The sequence below is a fragment of the Papio anubis genome, chromosome 4 (genome assembly GCF_008728515.1).
Source record: "Papio anubis isolate 15944 chromosome 4, Panubis1.0, whole genome shotgun sequence".
Classification (NCBI taxonomy): Eukaryota; Metazoa; Chordata; class Mammalia; order Primates; family Cercopithecidae; genus Papio; species Papio anubis.
In genome coordinates, this window is record NC_044979.1 from 70,651,741 (window position 1) to 70,670,635 (window position 18,895).

General features: G+C 35.9%; 1 long non-coding RNA gene across 7 annotated transcripts in view; it reads right to left on the reverse strand.

Annotated features, from left to right (window-relative positions):
- Window positions 1-18,895, reverse strand: part of LOC103883086 — a 201,600-nt gene that overhangs the window by 15,225 nt on the left and 167,480 nt on the right. For 5 of the 7 annotated variants that reach the window (XR_004183200.1, XR_001901023.3, XR_001901024.3 and 2 more), the window contains one exon: window positions 18,558-18,635. The exons of 1 other annotated variant lie outside the window; for it this stretch is intronic. This is a non-coding gene — a long non-coding RNA (uncharacterized LOC103883086). Of the gene's footprint in view, window positions 1-12,574; window positions 15,229-18,557; window positions 18,636-18,895 lie in introns of those variants that run through there. One more of the 7 variants, XR_001901030.2, reaches the window with a different exon arrangement.

Consider the following 18,895-nt stretch of genomic DNA (forward strand, 5'->3'; position numbering starts at 1 on the left):
ATAATTTATTTCTTCCCTCTTAAGTCTCACTTGGTAAAGAGTGGGGAGCTCACACGAAACACTTGACCTGTGGCTTAACCTTCCCCACTTTACCCCACACTGTGATTTGCCTGTGTAATACTTTGCGCTTTTTTCTACTGGGATTTTTTTTCTCTTTTTTTGTTGTTTTTTTGTTTTAATCTTTTTGCTATATTATGGGCATTAACCCCTTTTATAAATATATTTTCCGACTTATCTCTTGACTTTCATCTTTATTTATGGCCTCTTTTTCCATTCATATGTTTTTAATAAGTCATTCCTTTTATATATTCAGGCCTTGGCAACTTGCTAAGGAAAATGATCCTTGCTTCAAGATTGTAAAAATGTTCTCTCTTTTTCTCCTGCAATTTACATGATATGTATGTCTAAATCCTTAAACTACTTATAATTTATTTTTTACTATAGTGGTAGTTATCTAACCTATTTTTCCCTAAACTGTTATCCAATTGTAATGGTGATATTTGTTATTTAAATTTCTCATTAATTTCATTTGCCATCTGTTATAGTATACGGCCCCTATATATGTGTAGTTTCTAGGTCTTTTATTCCACCCATTGATCTATTTGTCTATTTCTAGGCAATACTACAATTTTAATTACAGTATATTTAGGGTATGTGCTTATAATTTTTAACACTATTCTCTTATTATTCTTTTTTCCTCTACAGTTTCTGGGTATTCTTTTACATTTATTTTTCAAGATAAACAATTTGATCAGATTTGCAAGATAAAAAACAACTGGTTGGGAACATTATTAAAATTTTATTAAACTTATGGTATTACTTGGAGAGAATCTTTGTAATTCTGCATCTTCCTATTCAGGAACATATCATTAGAAAATAAGATGAGATATTGGTGGAAAAGAATTGAATTCTGCCTTGGCAGAATCAACCCTTTTTTCCCAAATAAGGAAAAGTAATACTTTATTATTAGCTGACACTTTGGCCCTGCACCATATTCAGACTTCTGGTAAGCTCATCTGGACCAAGTGGGGATATCCTCTTTAAAGCTACATCAGTGTGAATGGCCTAGCATCAAAGAAGAATCTGCTCTGCTCATGCCACGTGTCACCAGTCCTCTTGCTCTTTGTTGCACCACCATTCCCAGCTCCCACCACCAACTGATAATAAACCCCAAATATTAATACCAAACCTTGCTATGCCAGTGGGATGATATGTCACTCCCATCAGCACTACAGAAAGAGGATCTGGAGAGATACATGGAAAGAGAAAACACATTTTCCAGTTGTTGAAAGCAATATCTGAAGTAAAACCAGCTAAGATAGAAGAGAGAGACCAGTGAAAGAAAGAGAAGTGGCCAAGCTTGATGGAAAAAAATAAAATTGGGGCCACTTTATGTTCTCACTGCACGTGCAGACAAATAAAAAATTTCCAGTTCTCTCAAAGCTCCACCCTCAGAAAAAGTGACTTAATCAGTCCACGTGAGTCCCACCAACTGGATCAGCATTCCTCTTCATTAGGTTTGAGGTACAGATGTAATGAAGCGGTTCAGAGAGGGCTCCTATTAGAAGTTGACAAGTATTTTTTTACTTGTCATAAATTACATACATTCAGAACTTTAAACCCTTTAGTGAACCCTTACAGTGTTTTTCATATAAATGTCACACATCCTTTGTCAGGTTTATTCCTGGGAATATTAATGATTTCATTCTTATAAGAAATTAAATTGTTTAAAGATGCTTTCTAAACAGGTTAATTATTAACAAATAAAAGTAATTATATTTTGCATGTTTATTTTTATCCAACCCCATTGAACTCTCAGTATTTTAATCCTCTGGAATCTTCTTTTTTTTTTTTTTTTTCCTAGACGGAGTCTCACTCTGTTGCCCAGGCTGGAGTGCAGTGGCACAATCTCAGCTCACTGCAAGCTCTGCCTCCCGGGTTCATGCCATTCTCCTGCCTCAGCCTCCCGAGTAGCTGGGACTATGGGCGCCCCCATGCCCAGCTCATTTTTTGTATTTTTAGTGCAGACAGGGTGTCACTGTGTTAGCCAGGATGGTCTCGATCTCCTGACCTTATGATCCGCCCGCCTCAGCCTCCCAAAGTGCTGGGATTACCAGCGTGAGCCACCACGCCCGGCCTGGAATCTTCTAAGAATACAATCACTCTCTAGAAAATAAAATAGTAACTTGATCACTTTCTTTCTTTTCATTTATTCCAAAATACATTATGCCCATACAAAAGCACATTATAACACACCTGTACATTTTAAATAATAATAATTTAAAAATAAAATAAATTCCTATGTACTCCCCAAGCAAATAGCACACCACCAATTCATTTGTAGCTCTTGTGTGTCCCTTCCAGAAGTAACTACTGCCTTGAATTTTGTAGTAATACTAATGCCCTTGCATTTTAGTGCATGTGTCTGTGATTTTGTTTTTTCCGATTTTCAGCTTTATGTAAATTGAATCATACTGTATATATTGTATGTCTTGCTTTTTAAAACATTTTTAAATAACAAATAATTGTGTATTTATAGGGTACAATGTAATGTTTTAATCTATATATTCATTATGGAAAGATTCAATCAGGCTAATTAACATATTCATCACCTCACCAATGTATCACTTTTTGTAATGAGAACATGAAAAATCTATTGTAGCAATTTTGGAATACACATTATTATTAACTGTGGTCACCATGCAGTTCAATAGATCACTAAAACTTATTCCTCCAGTCTAACTGAAACTTTGTACCCTTTAATCAACATCTTCCCCTTCCTTATCCTTTCCCCTCCCCCAGCTTCTGGTAACCACCTTTCTACTCTCTGTTTCTATGAGATTGACTTTAGATTCCACATGTAAGTGAAATAAAGCATTTGGCTTTCTGTGCCTGGCTCATTTCAGTTCACATAATGCCCTCCAGTTCCATCCATGTTGTGGCAAATGACAGATTGTCTTTCTTTTTTAAGGCTGTATCATAATCCATTTTGTGTATATACCACATTTTCTTTATCCATTCATGCATTGACAGGCGTTTAGGTTGTTTCCATATTTTGGCTACCGTGAATTATGCCCAAATAAACATAGGAATGCAGATACCTGTTTGGCAATGAGCAAAAGATATAAACAGATATTTCTCAAAAGAAAATATATCAATGGCCAACAGATACATAAAAAAAGGTCAACATCTCTAATCATCAGAGAAACGCAAATTAAAATTACAACGAGATACCGCCTTGTGCCTGTTAGAATGGTTATTATCAAAAAGACAGATGACAAATATTAGTGAGCACGTGGAGAAAAGGGAACCCTTGCACATTGCTGGTGGGAATGCAAATTAGTGCAGCCATTTTGGAAAACAGTATGGAGGTTACTCAAAAAACTAAAAATAGAACTACTATATGTCAGCAATCCTACTTCTGCGTATATATCCAAAGGAATGGAAATCAGTATGTGACTTGCTTATTTATTCCCATCACTATACTTTTGAGATTTACCCATTTTGTAGGAAGTAGTTGTATTTTGACCATTTTCTCCACTGTACTGTATTCTTTTGTAACAATACATCACAATTTATGTATTCAATATACTCTTTGTAGATATCTAGATTTATTTTCTTTTTGTTTTTGTTTTCCTGTTACAAATAAGACTAGCTTGAACATTCTTGTGTACATATCCAGATAAACATGTTCAGGAGTTCCTCTGGAATACATACACATGAGAGTGGAATTGCTTTAAGAAGGGTATATGCACTTGTTCAGCTTGTCCAGGTAAAATCAAATGTTTTCCAAAGTGATTTTGCTAAAGCACACAACCACCAGAAATGTGTTTATGTTCCCATTGCTGCACATTCTTGCCAAAATGTAATATTGTCCAATGTTTTCCTTTCTTAAATTTTAAAATATTTAATTAACAAATAAAGATTATATACATTGAAGATCTAGAACATGATCATTTAAATATGTATATACATTGTGTAATATCACAATCAGATTATTTTTTAATGTTTGCCATCTGATGGTGTAAAATGATGTCTCTAATTGGCATTTTCCTGATTATTAATGATGTTTAGCATATCTTCACAATTATTGGCCTTGTGTGCTTCTTATTCTAAAAAATTGCCTCTTTCTGTCCTTTGCATTTTTCTTTTTTGTTGTCTTTTTATCATTGAAATATTTCTGATTTTTAGAAATTTTTCATATATTCTGAATAGTAATGCTTTTTGATTATGTCTTACAAAAAAATCTCCTCTCAGTTTATAGCTCTCTTTTCATTTTTTTGGAGTATTTTTTGAGAAAAAAGAAATATGTCATTTTAAGGTGGTCAAATTTATATATCTTCTCCTCCAAAAAATAGGTTACATTCTGAGTCTTATTTAGGAAATTCTTCCCTATTCTGAGGTCATGAAATTTTTCCTTGTATTTTAAGTTTTTGCCTTTTCCATTTAAGACCTTGATTCATTTAAAATGTATTTTTGTATAGAAAATGAGGTAGGAGTCCATCTTTACTTTAGTCCATGTGAATAACATATTGGCCTGGTACTACAGCTGCCAGACTTAGCAAATAAAAACACAGGACACCCAGTTTAATTTGAATTTCAGATAAAAATGAATACTTTAGTATAAGCATGTCCTTTGCAATATTTTGAACACACTTATGCCAAAAAATTATTTGTTGTTTATCTGCAAATCAAATTTAACTGACATCCTGCATTTTGTCTGGCAACCTGACCAGATACCATTTATTAAATAATCCATTCTTTGCTGATCTGTAATGTGACTTTTGTCATTTTCCAGATTTCCATGTATCTGTGAATGCTTCTGTATTCTCTATTCTGTTCCAATGTCTATATCTTTCTTAATTATAATAGCTTTACATAGGACTTGCCATCGGGCTGCTCAAGTTCCCAACCTGATTTTTCATATTTGTTGATTGATACCTCCAGTCCTATGTTAGATACTAATAGTAAAACTGGACATTTTCAACTTGTTCATCGCTTTATTGGGACTGCTTCTAGTTCTCCTTCATTAGTCATATGGCAGGTTTGTTGGTTGAGATATATAAATATATATCATAATAAGAAAATATCCATCTATCTAGTCCTATTTAAGAGGTTTTTAAAATAAAGAAGGAATATTAAAATTATTACATTCACTTTCAGTATCTTTGGAGAGTATTACAAGAGTATAAAAATTATACTATATTAATAAATTATAATTAGATAATTTTTTAATTTTTATATTTAAATTGATCATAGTATATTAGTCTTTAAATATGCTCCTGGGTTTTGTTTGTTAATTTATTTAGGATTTTTAAAAATGCTATTTATAACAGTTTGGTTTTAATTTTTCCTTTTGAGTGTATATGTATGTGAGTGTGAACTCAAGTGAAAGAGAGGGGAAAGGGGGTAAGAATGGATACAAAAGGATAATTTAGCATCTATAACTTTGAAAAAATTAAGTACTGCATACAAATACAGTAGAGCAGAAATCAGCCTTCTCTCTCTCTCTCTCTCTCATACACACACACACACACATACACACACACACACACACACACACACATGCCATACCCCCTCCCAGAAACCCCTAAGAAAGAGCTTCAGAGCAGATGGAAAACATTTGATTTTATTCCAAATCCTCATTTTGCAAACAAAGAAGCTGAGTCTTAGAAAGATTAAGTGTTTGTCCAAGTTCACTTACCTGGTCTTTCCGAACAGCATCTAAAAATTGAAAGGGAATAGGTCCTTGAGGGAAAGCTAAAGGAACTTTTAAGTTAGAGAAAAGGGGCTGACTGGACATTTCATTACTGTCTTCAAAATGATGAAGGGGGTTTAAACAAGTAATGACAAGCTGTCCTTTTCAATGCTTGTTCTGGACAAGAGAAGTAAAATGGCTTTAATTAATTCAAGAGGGATTTAGGTCAATACTAAGAACTCCCTGAATGAATGAATTCCAAGACAATAGAAGGGGCTGCCAAAGGAAGTTGTGGAAGAGTTTTCCTGAAGCTGGTCAGAAAAGTATCGACCATTGCTTTTCTGCAATGATTTCAGTACTGTTAGGTTGAACCAGATGAAATTCTTGTTTTTATCCAGTTCAGATAGGTTATCTCTCTCCCTCATTTTTGGGTCAGACCCCATCAGAAGAGTAGTTATACAGAAACTTTTCCCATGGTCAGTGGCTTTGGGCCAGTGTTTATATAAATTATTGCTAAGCTTTGACATCACTATATGAACTTTTCTAGCCCAGGGAACTGCATAGCTCAACTATATGGGGATTTTTCTATGTAACCATCCTCTTATCACTTTCCATTTCCAAGAAATGTTCGATTCCTGAAAACAATGGAAACCGTTAAAACAATCAGGCTAGGCACACTAAAGAAATGGGATTTTCTCTCAAACCAAATGGCACAATTAAGTATTTGCCAAGAACATGTGCAAATATAAAAAAACAAGAATAAATCCGGTGGTTTTGCTTACTCATCTTGATGGGATATAACACATTTGAAAGGCGTTAAACACTATACATCCCTGACAGATAATCCAGAGACTCCATCTTTGCCTTTTGCAATATCCCTGAGGTTCTCAGCATGATACCATACATCCTATCAGACTTCCCAAATACTGCCATCCACTCTGTTTTTACCCTTTTGGGGGTCTTCACCATCTATTGTTATAACCATATAGCTTAGCATTTAATCCTATTAGGTCATATGTTTGTGTGTGCATCTTAACCTCTCCCACATGATAAACTCCTTCTAAGTTCAGTGACTTTCACTTCTACAACTTTATGAGTATAGGGACCTTCGTCATAGAGAGTCTAAGTCTCTGTGCACCTCATTGCTTCATCTGTAAAGGAGATTTGAATTCCTATTCACATTGTTGTCGGGAGAACTGAATAAGTAAGGTGTTTGAAAGAGTACCTTGAATAGATTAGATTTTTAATGATTGGTTGCTTTCTTGACCTTTTGTGTCAAGTACAGTTTCTAGCACTGTGCTGGGCACATCAATGCTAAAGCCATCATCCTCCCCTGCCCACCCACACACACTCCTGACCTGTGTTCTCCATACAGGCACTCAAGCTAGAAACCTCACTTCAACCTTGGTTTCTTTTTCTTCCTCGCCTGTCATATATGGCAGTCACTGAAGTCTGCCAATTTTACCTTTTACTTTTACATTTCTTGAGTGTATCTGCTCCAGGCCACCTTTAGTATCATTACGCCAGTTAAAGGTGGGTATATTGCAATATCCTTCAAGATGGCTACAATTCGCTCTGTTAATTACAAATTGAACAAGGTCACTCTCCTGCTTAAAACCATGCAATGCCTTCCCACAGCATGCAAGCTCCTGATGTGTCCCACCAAGACCCACTGAGACCTGTCTGTGGCCCACCCTCCAACTCATTTCCCACCACTCCCTGTGTCACAGGTTATAATTCAACAAAACCTCTCTCTCTCTCTCTCTCTCTCTCTGTCACACACATACATACACACACACACACAGAGAGAGAGAGAGAGAGAGAGAGAGAGAGAGAGAGAGCCCTTCCCAGGTGTCCCCTCTTCCTGGATCTTTTCAAAGTCATACTTCTAGATCATGTGAGTCCTCTGTAGAAACTTCTTGAATGACTTCCCCATATGGAAGTTATGTGGTCTCCCAGGCCCTCCATGCTCTGGCCCCTCCCACCTCTCCAGTCTCAGCTTCTTACATCTCACCTTCACTCACCAAGCTCCAGCCACACTTACCCTCTTTAGGATTCTCAATTTAGACAAGCTTATTCCCAGGCCAGGACCTTCAAGACAAACAAGCTCTTCCCTCTGCCCAGATTATTGGTTCCTTTACTCTTTGTCTAACACCCATTCATCAGACCTCAGCTGAAATATTTTCTCAGAGAAGCTTTTCTTGTCCCTAATTTCACTTATATCCTCCCTAAACTCACTCATAGCACCAGCCATGTTCATTCACAAAAATGATCAGTTCTTAATTATGTTTATTTACAAAATGTACACTCTAAACTACATGAGAAGCAGAATCAGGCCAGGGTTTTGTTTGATTTCTAGCCTCTGTATAACTAGTACCTACAATAGGCAACATATAAGTGAATAAATTAATTGCATTTACCATATTATTTTTTAATTATCTGTATTAGTGCCTCTTTCTTCCACTAGTTGGTATTCCTTAATTGCAGCACTGAATGTCACATAAAGATGTTCAATATATTTTGTTGAATAAATGCCCAACAAACAGGTGTTGAATAATTAAGAGCTGATTTTTGTGACTCATATTTATTCAAGATATTTTAATATTTAAAAAATAACATTATCATTTTAAGTAACTTCATATTTTTCAAATTTGCCTTTAATAATAGCTTTATTAAGAGTTTTAAGAGGGATGAAGACATACATATTTCCAGGAAAGTCACCCCAATATATTTGGGAAATTTCTAATTATGTTGCATAAGGATTTGCTATATAGTCAGTTCAACGAAGCTATTAGTCCATTCATCTAAAGCTTCTAAAAGGGCTTTATTAATATTAAGTGAATTGCCATTCTGGTATTCTCAAAGCCTTCTGCCAAAAAATTTTTGTATTAAATAAATTTTTCTACCGGTGGTCTCTTCTGAACTACTAGTGTCATAAGTTTACAAAATTGTTTATTGTACATTTTCAACTTTATAGATAAGATTACTTATAATATCTTCTTGAAGTTCCAAAGTGGTATATTTAGATTTAGATACTATTCCAGGGATTAAAGTTCAAATATTGGGGAAAAGGTATTCTCTCTAGAGCTTTTTATTTTGAAAAAGGAAGAAAAATGATATATGTTCTATCAACAAGAGATTCCTGAAGCAATACACACAATTAAAACCTTTAAATTAAATATGCAAACAAAATAAAAAGTTACCAGGATGAAATGAAGAGTCTTTATCTAGTTAAGTGTATTCCAGCAGCTGGAGGCATAGTTCCCAATGGATACACTTGTCTGGAGCTGTATTGTAACCTGCCTTCCAAGGACGTATCTCATTAATTCCTATTTCCCTTCCAGTTCCACAATTATTCTCCTTGGCCTCCATTTGGGAAAATATCTAACAGTTGTGTGAACCCTTGAACATTTCATTGCCTTTGAAAAATCTGATTCCACCCTAAAAATGCTTCTTTGTTTATCTGAAGTACACACATCTTTAAAAAATTTTTTCAATAGAAATTGTCAGTTCCAAAGGCTCAGGAACAAAGGATTTTATGCTTTTTTTTTCCCTCTTTCTTTAGACCTCTTGCTTCAATTGCAAATACAATCATTTTGAAAACCAATAATATTTAAGATTTCAGAATTACTGCCTGAGTGGGATTTTCTAATTTCTAATTCTAATTTTCCATTTCTAATTTTCCCTAAATATTCACCTTAGTAAAAGAAATTGGTATTAGCTAAGAAGGGTGATTGTAATAGATAACAGGGGCAGATCTAGAGAAAAACTTTCTAAAACAGTAAAGTTGTGATATCCAAGATTATCAACTACTGTTTTGTTTTAAGTTTAAAAATCAGTGCATTTACTAATAGGGTATATCCTACACATATAAAGCAGAAATAATTTTTCATTGAGAAAACCAAAGGATTGGATTTATTATAATATAATTGTCATTTTGCTTCAGAATACAAGTATATCTATAATTAAATAAGCACAAATAATAAAAATCTGTTTTGTTATCTGAAAGTGTTTACATCTTTTTTATATAAATTACTAAGGAAAAAACTAGGGCCCACAAGAGATAAATGAATAAAAGGATAAAGTACATGGAATTATACAAATAACCAAGAATGGACCCAATTATTACGTGCAAAGATGCTCTCCAGAGTGTTGATTATAAGTTTATATTAACCTACTATATATTTCAAAATAGCTAGAAGAGAATAATTTGAATGTTTCCAGCATAAAGAAAAGACAAAGATCCCAATTACACTAATTTGATCTTTACAAATATATGAATGTATTAAATTATCACATGTACCCCACAAATGTGTACATCTATTATGTCTCAGAAAATAATAAAAATGATAAATGATATAAATAAAAATTATAAATGTGAGAAATGGCTATTTCCATATTTTATAGGTATAGAAATATACATGATATTCTATGGAGTATTATATATGGACATTTAAAATCACATATAGGATAAATTATTAATAATTTGGGGAAACAATTTTGTTATGTAAAAAAAGAAGAAGAAAATGTATATAATATGTAATTATATACAATGAGATCAAAACTCTGTCACAAATAGATATAAAACAAATGCATATTTTAAAAGAGAGATTATTAAACCTTTTTCTCTATCGTGTTAGTTTAGTACTAACTAACACAATAGTTCAGCCAATCCAGTTTACTACATCCAGATTAGTTTATGGACAATAATGTTTTATATAAAACATTATTTCATTAATAAATGCATATCATACACAAACTGATTCTATGTGAAATAAATGTGAGATGTTATTATAAATGCAGTTTGTAAATCTAAAGAGAGGACTTGAAGGAAATATATCTAAATGTCATCAAAACTGAATGTTGGGATTGCGGATAAGATTATATTTAATTCTTTATGCTTTTCCATATTTTTCTGTTAGTTTGTTTGGTTTTTGAGACAGGGTCTCGCTCTGTTGCCCAGGCTGGAGTGCAGCGGCGAGATCACAGCTCACTGCCACCTCTACCCTCCAGGCTCAAGCGATCATCCCTCAGCCTCCTGGGTAGCTGAGACTACAGGCGCATGCCACCACACCTGGCTAATTTTTGCATTTTTTGGAGAGATGGGGTTTTGCCATGTCTCCCAAGCTGGTCGCAAACTCCTGAGCTCAAGCAATCTGCCCACCTCAGCCTCCCAAAATGCTGGGATTACAGGAGTGAGCCACCGTGCTTAGCCCACTTTTCTGTATTTTCTAATTTTTCTGCAACTAACATGTATTGTTATTTTACCAGTCAGGAAAAAAACATTTTTAAGAATATTATAACAAATGCAGAAATTCTGAGTCATATAACATGACGCCAATGAGACAGATAAAGAAAAATTAGGTCATTTCCATAACTTGTCTATATAAATTATATCTCACCAGCTGAACATTTGGCATCCTGTTAATAAATCATCAGCTAATTTTTATAGGATGTATTAATTTCCTGTGGCTTCTGTAACAAATCATCACAAACTTGGCGGCTTAAAACAACTGAAATGTATTCCCTCACAGTTCTAAAGGCCAGAAGTCTGAAATCAGTATCTCTGGGCCAAAATCAAGGTGCTACACTCCCTTAGCCTGCTCTAAGAGAGAATCCACTCCTTGTCTCTTCCAACTTCTGATGGCTCTGGGCATTTCTTGGTTTCGGTCTGCATCACTGTCACTCTACTCTCTGTCTCCCTGCTGACATTGCCTTCTTTTCTGCTGAAATCTCCTTCTGCCTCCCTCTTCTGAGGATTTGTGTGAACGCATTTAGGCCCCACCCAGATAATCCAGGATAATCTCCCCAACTCAAGACCTACAGAATCCTTCTTTGCCATCATAAGGAAACATTCATAGGTTCTGGGGACTAGGATGTGAATATCTTTTGGAAGCTACTATCAACCAAATGTTTTTGTCCCTCAAAATTCGTATCAACAGATGAATGAACAAACAAAATATAGTATATACATACAACAGTATGATTCAATCTTAAATAGAAAATTCCAACACAGGTCGGGCTTGGTGGCTCACGCCTGTAATCCCAGCACTTTGGGAGGCCGAGGTGGGCAGATCTCGAGGTCAGGAGATCGAGACCATCCTGGCTAACCGGATGAACCCACATCTCTACTAAAAATACATAAAATTAGACGGGTGTGGTGGCGGGCACCTGCAGTCCCAGCTACTCCGGAGGCTGAGGCAGGAGAATGGCATGAATCTGGGAGGCGGAGCTTGCAGTGAGCTGAGATCGCACCACTGCACTCCAGCCTGGGTGACAGAGCAAGACTCTGTCTCAAAAAAACAAAAAGGAAGAAAGAAAAAAGAAAATTCCAACACAGGCTACAACATGGATGAATCTTACAGACATTACGCTAAGTGAAATAAGCTAGTAACAAAAGGACAAATAGTGTATAATTCCACTTCTATGAGGCACCTAGAGTAGTCAAATTTATAGATACAGAAATTGAGTGGTGGTTGCCAAAGACTGGGGGAAGGGTTAAAATGGTGATTTAATGTTTGATGGACACAGAGTTTCGGTTTAGGAAGATGAAAAAGTTCTAGGAATGGATAGTGGTAATGGTTACAGAACAATGCGAACGTACTAATGCCACTGAAATGTACATTTAAATTTGTTTACATGGTAAATTGTATTATGAATATTTTACCATAATTTTAAAAGAAGTACTGAGTTGAATTTCCACATACCCTGTGACTATTGGGTTTGGCACAAAAGTAACTGCATTTTTTCCCATCACTTTCAATGGCAAAAATTGCAATTACTTTTGAACCCACTTGATAGCTTATTCTAACATTACCATCTTACATAACCATTGTACAATTATCAAAACTAGAAAAGAACATTAGTACAACACTGTTAACCAGACTACAGACTTTATTTAGGTCTCATCAATACTTCCACTAATGTCTTTTTTTGTCCCCATTCCAGGATTTGGCACTTAAAACATTTTTGTAATAAAAAAATGTAAATCCTTTATAAAAGAATTTGCTATATGGTTTCTTTAAAGTGTAACCCTTATTATTATATTTTAAATATCTTCAAACTTACAAAAAAAAGTTCAGGAACTTATCTGTTTTATAAAAAAGTTTTAAACAACAGAATTGCAGTTGATAACAGAATACAGATTATTGGCTCAGGGGACCATATTAGTTCAAATTAGATTCTCACTACAATTAAAAGCCAAAAGAAAACTTAATTAAACAATACAGTTGCTTATTCCTTCCTCAGATGGAATTCAAGAGGTGAGCAGTCCAGAGGCTGGTTATATGGAAGCTCCACGGTATCAAAATGTAAAGCTTCTTCTATCTTGTTCTGTATGCACAGTTTCCCTACCGAAGAACATGGTCCTTTATAGACCTGGGAGCTCCAGCCACTACATCCACACTCCAGGCAGCCAGGTGGAAGAAAGAAGAGAAGAACGGCTTTCCCCTTTCCATAAAGGAAAGTATCCTATATGCAAAAGTTGCACTTCCACATACATTCCATTGGCCAGAACTGAGTCGTGTAGCCACATCTAACTGTAAGGGAGGCTGGGGAGTATAATATGTATTCCAGGTTAGCATGAGCCCTGGGAAAAAAAATCGGGGGGAGCTGAATTACTAAGGAAGGCAGATGTAAAAAGTAGATATTGGAGGTCGAGTAGTAGTCTCTGCAACAAGAGGCATCCTTGATTCTGGACTAACACAAAAACTAGAGTCTGGAGAAAACAAGGAACAAAAAAATTTTCTCTGTCTTGATCATCAGCAAACACACATTTTCATTACAGAGAAGTTAAAGCAAAATATTATACTGTCCTTAATCCAGTGGGTAGGTGTCTCACTGGTGCCCATAGGAACTGCTGAATTAGAGCCAGTGAGTCTCTATCTTTAGATAATACAGCAGTCAATTTAAAATACACATATTGAGACACCTACAACATTACTGAGCACATACTCAGAGCTAAGCTGGGTACTCTGAGAAGTAGAACAAGAAGTCATTTTTTAATAAAAGGAAACACAGACTCTATGCTCTCTGGAGACTTACAGTTCTATTAAGGAGTTGAGATTTTCAAATAAATGACAAATGATAAATTTACAAAGGTAAACTGAGGCTTGGATTTGCCCAAGTCCCTTCCAATATCCACCACCTTCAAAATCAGGATGCAGTTTTTGTGACTATTTAATAGCAATCCAATACGTTAAAACCTATTGATAAGTTCAAATGCCTTACCCGATCTGTCTTTAATAATTTTAATTACCCTCTTGGTTTCTCTCATTAGGGAGAAAGTTCAGCTTGCACCCAGCTTTTGGTTCTTTATTTCACAAATCTTCCCCCACCTACCCATATCCAACCTGACCTCACCATCTTGGCCCCCCCTCACCACACAGGTCTTTTGAGAAATGAAAAATAGTCCCTCTTCACACACAAAACAAGCTGGGGCAGGTCTGGTTTCAAGAAATCAGATTTTCTAAAATAATTTGAGCTCTTCAAGAAAACAAAATACAAAAGGACTGTAAATGTGTTTTAACTATTAAAAGAGGTAGGCGGATGTTCATTCTCTTTATCTGTATGAAAAATTTCCCTTCCTGACATTGAGTCATGTTCACTTTTCCCAAGAGGGAATAAAATGTTCCCTGTAAAAGCACAACCTTTTCTTTCCCATTGCTCTGGACACATGCCAACATAACAGAAACAGACAAATAAAGGGCTGTGATAAGCTCCTCAGGTACCAGGGGAATGTTATCAGAGGAAATCATCTTCCTCCCTGTGACAAGACGCATGGATCCTCAGCATACTCACACAAAAAATGGGGCCCCCAAGGAGTAGAAATTCATCAAATACTCAGTGGGGAATTGTGCACAAAACAGCAATGGAAACCAGTGGGAACACAATGTTATTAACTCCAAAAAGTTGTACCAATTGGGTTCTTAGGAACAGTACCCAGATTGATATTCCTGGAGACAAAGGATTTTTAGTGACAAATATGATAAAATGTGTGAGAAAGACTGTTTCTTTGCTTAAGATTCCAGTATTAAATTTGGGGTCTATAAAATACAGTGTTTATATTATCTGCTGGGCCACAGCAGGGAATCACATATAACAAGGATACAAACTTAATACATACTACAACTTAGACGTGCAAAATTTTAGAAATACCACCTCTTTCATTTTGTTTATAACTAACTGGGTCTTTGCCACGTGCTGAATGGCAGAAAAGAAAAATAAACACATATCCAATCTGGTTGATATGGTACTAGTTTCTCCAGGAAGGAACGCTCAGTCTCAGATTTTTCAGTCTTTCAGTTCGTTGCTTTCACTCATGATGGCCAAGGATGGGGAAAAGGGCCTTTGCTGGAGTTGCCAGCTAGAGGCATTCTCAGGTAGCTAGGTGTAGCATATTTTGGTGCCTCTGGTCTCTGGGGCAATGTCTTTTGTCCTCCAACTGTTATGTATGGATACTGTGATTCCAGGTCTGTTTTTTGACTTAAGAACTGCTCCCAGATTTCTGATGGAAGTTTTCACACTATGACCTAGAAATGAATAGATATACATTCTGTCTTGGGTTTCCTAAGCCAGTCTCCTATAAAACAAAAATTTCATCCCAGGAACTCTTCCATCTAAGGGAACATACATGTTTTGGCAATAATTCACTCATTTCTTTGCTCCCATAAATACCTTTTGCCCAGGATTTATTCAAGGAAAAAAAAAAAAGATGGCTACTTAATGTTTCTATTCCAGTGGAATGAGTGATTTATTCATTGGAGGTCTAAGTGATGATCATAGAAAGAAACATAGAGTACTAGAACTGGAAGGAACTAATCTATTTTATAGGACTGAGGAAACCAAGGCCAGATTAACTTAAATGACTTAACTCAAGGCCACCTAGTTAGTTTTTGGCAGAGCTAGTATTTGAATCTGAGACCCCTGACTCTTAATTATACTACAAAAGTTTAAAAGGTAATTTTAAATGTATCTAAATTGTTACTGATTTGCCACAAACTAAATTGAAGTCTTTATTTTACTTAGCAGTAATTAGAATGTTAATGTGCATATTGTTATTCCCCTCTTTAGGTAGCTAAATTGGGATATGACTGGCCTTCATTAACATTAATTAACAAAAAGTCTTTAGCATTCATACAAATACCTGTTTTAAAATCTAAACAGTTCTGAATCAATGTGAGAGACAGACACTGGCATTTTCTCCTGGGTCTTGGTATTATGTCTTTGGAATGCTTTATGCCAAGCAAGAGTTTTCAATTATACTAAATAAACTATTTTTAAGAGTTCTTGTACTCTTAAAAATTAGAGGAAAGAAAAAAAATGCCCAAAGAAAGTATTTGGACCAATTGGTAATTGATTAATTCCAAAGAACATTTACACTTTATTTTATGATTTCATATCAGCCCAAGAACAGAACTACCTGTCTTCAACATTAAAATCCTCTTGAGACTCTCCAGCAGAGCTTGTCTCCAAGCCATGTCCATACAATTGGTTCAGTGTATAGTACATTTTACCACTCACAATAGAAGGTATTGTTCTTTATAGCTAGAGAAATTAATTATTTGAGCACCCCAGGATGTACAACATGAAAGAACGGCTTTATAGATATTCAGGGTACTATATAATATGCCATGGTGAATTATTGACTCTAATGAGAACATCTTTAAAAGGCTGAACTCTCAAGGGTGCTGGCTGAAGGATTGGGAGGAGGGGCTCATACATCAAATCAATAACTAGGAAGACAGAAGGAAGAGAGACAGATTGGGCAAGAGATTTCTGAAAATTGAACACTTGTCATCTGTGTAGCTCCCTTGCTGATGATTCATTAAATGAAGATTAACTTCAGTAACTTATTGACCACCGTGCCAATAATTCCTGACCTCTATTGCTTGCAATGCATGAAATAGGCAGGTCTAGATATATTGCCAAAGGAGTTGACTAAGTGTGATTTGATTTAGATAAATTCATGAGCATATTTATATAATGTGTTAGTTATGTGTGTTTCTCATTTACATTTACCAGTTGTAACTGAATGTGAACATTTACCACATTGAGCATTGTGTTACACTGATAGGAGATATAAAAGAAGCAAATAACATTCTTAAAGGAGTTTATAGTTTATCTAGAGATGCTAAATATGCAAATATGTTGTTACACAAGATAATTTACTCATGTTTCCAAAAAGACCTCTGTGAACTAATACTGTGATTATTTACAACATGGAGTTATGTCTTTTACTTCATCTCTGGCTCTGACTCATGATCACATCTTACCTAAGTAAACTTTCTTAAAAAACAGATTGTTTCAGCTCTTGCCATACATTCTGGCAAAGGACAAAGAGATAGTATAAGTTTCATGAAACATGACTAAAATAAGGAAAAGCGTAATTATGGACTGCAACGACATTGTCAGGAGTACTCCTGGTCTCCTGGGATCACTTACGTATATTATATTAAAGGCTCTTCTGACTGCATGAGCCAAATGTGGTAGAATAATGTTTCAGGACACCTCCCGAAGAGATCCATTCATTTAAGGTCCTGGAACATAGGAACTTATGATATTCAGCTCCTAATACTAGTAGAGAAACCAACCTATATATGTTTTGCACTACTCAGAAAACTTTCAAGGATAACTAGCATTTTCAAATCTTAGGGAAATAAGGAAGAAGATGTTATGAAATCCTTCATTCTTCAGTTTTTACAGCAGTGCTGTGAAGGTTGGGGATGGGTCTCCAAATGTTCAGGACTTGCTGGTTTTCCTCCCACTGCAACCTCCTTTTCATCTGCCCATGAAGGAGCTTGGTTCAGCTCTACTCAGTCTACCCACAGCTCTCACTAAGGACAGGAATCATATAAAGAATCCACTCCCATTAACACTTCCTCAGAGGAGATTAGCATCAGTATCAAGGTCTGTGTTGCTCCTAGGCCTGTGTTGCTTCTATCCTAGAAGTTGCCAAGGTTTCTAGAACCTGAGTTGTGCTTCCTTTGACCCACTTTCTAATACCTTCATGACTGGGCCTTCAAGCCCAATCACTGAATCCCTGTTGCCCAGACTCTTTGTCTCTCACTGCTAATGCCCACCTAGACCACCCATTCACCTATTTTGTAGCTTGAGATGCTATCGCAGATGAAGCCCAAATACACATTTACATACACACACAGATGCATACACACACACACACACACACACACACCCCATGGTTTTCTCATTCTGGGATTTTATGAGAGAACAATGGTAACTGTGGCAACCCTTGTTATTTCCCTGTGGAGTTTTTTGAGAGATCGATGTTTTGTATTGTTTTTTCATCTAAGAAAACATTGGCCTCAAAAGGCAAAAGTCACCAGCAAGAGAAATGTTCCTAGAAGGCCCTAACATACTATCTTTTTTATGACAGTTAGCAAAATATCCTCTGTCACTTCTGGGGCTCTTATTCCCCCTCTGTGCAGCATTCATAGTGTTCAAGTATATTAAGTATTCACATCATTTGTATGTGGCCCAGCCTCTGTTCTAATCCTATGTATTAGTACAGCTAACTGCAGCTCACTCGGTGCTGCTGTTTGCACAGCTGGACATGTCGGATAGAATGAGTTCATCCCTTCAAAGATGAGCTTAAAGCCGCCATCTAGTAGTGTCTTTCTTTTTAACACCTACCACCAGTCCTCATTGTTCTCACAAGCACAGTGAGTTTTAATGAAGTCATGTCTTTTAGTGTAACGCTGCAGGTGCACAAATGCTGATAAACCTCCTTAACTCGCTGTCAGATCAGCATGTTTATCTGCAAGCTGCAGAATGTATTTAATTATAAGATATGAAAAGGTCCTTCAGATTTGTTCTCTAGGCCCAAAAGCTAATGACTCACCAGTGAAGCGCTGTATCTCCCCAAAGGTTATAATGACTAGTTGCTGATGGTCTGAAGAAATTCATGGTAGCATCTGGACTGCAAGGTATAGAAATTTATTTTAAAAACATAAAAAAAAAGTTTCTAAAGGCCCAGGAAATTTTACCATATACAGAGTAAACACAATTAAATGTGTGTGTATGTGTGTGTGCATGCGCTTGTATGTTTGTATGTGTGTGTGGGGGGGGAGACAGAGAGAGAGGGAGAGAGAAATGCCAACATGGTAACATGTAGCCAGCTTTCAGAACATTGCTATAAGGAATTCACTCCTAAAATCTTAATATGCAAATACCCTGAGG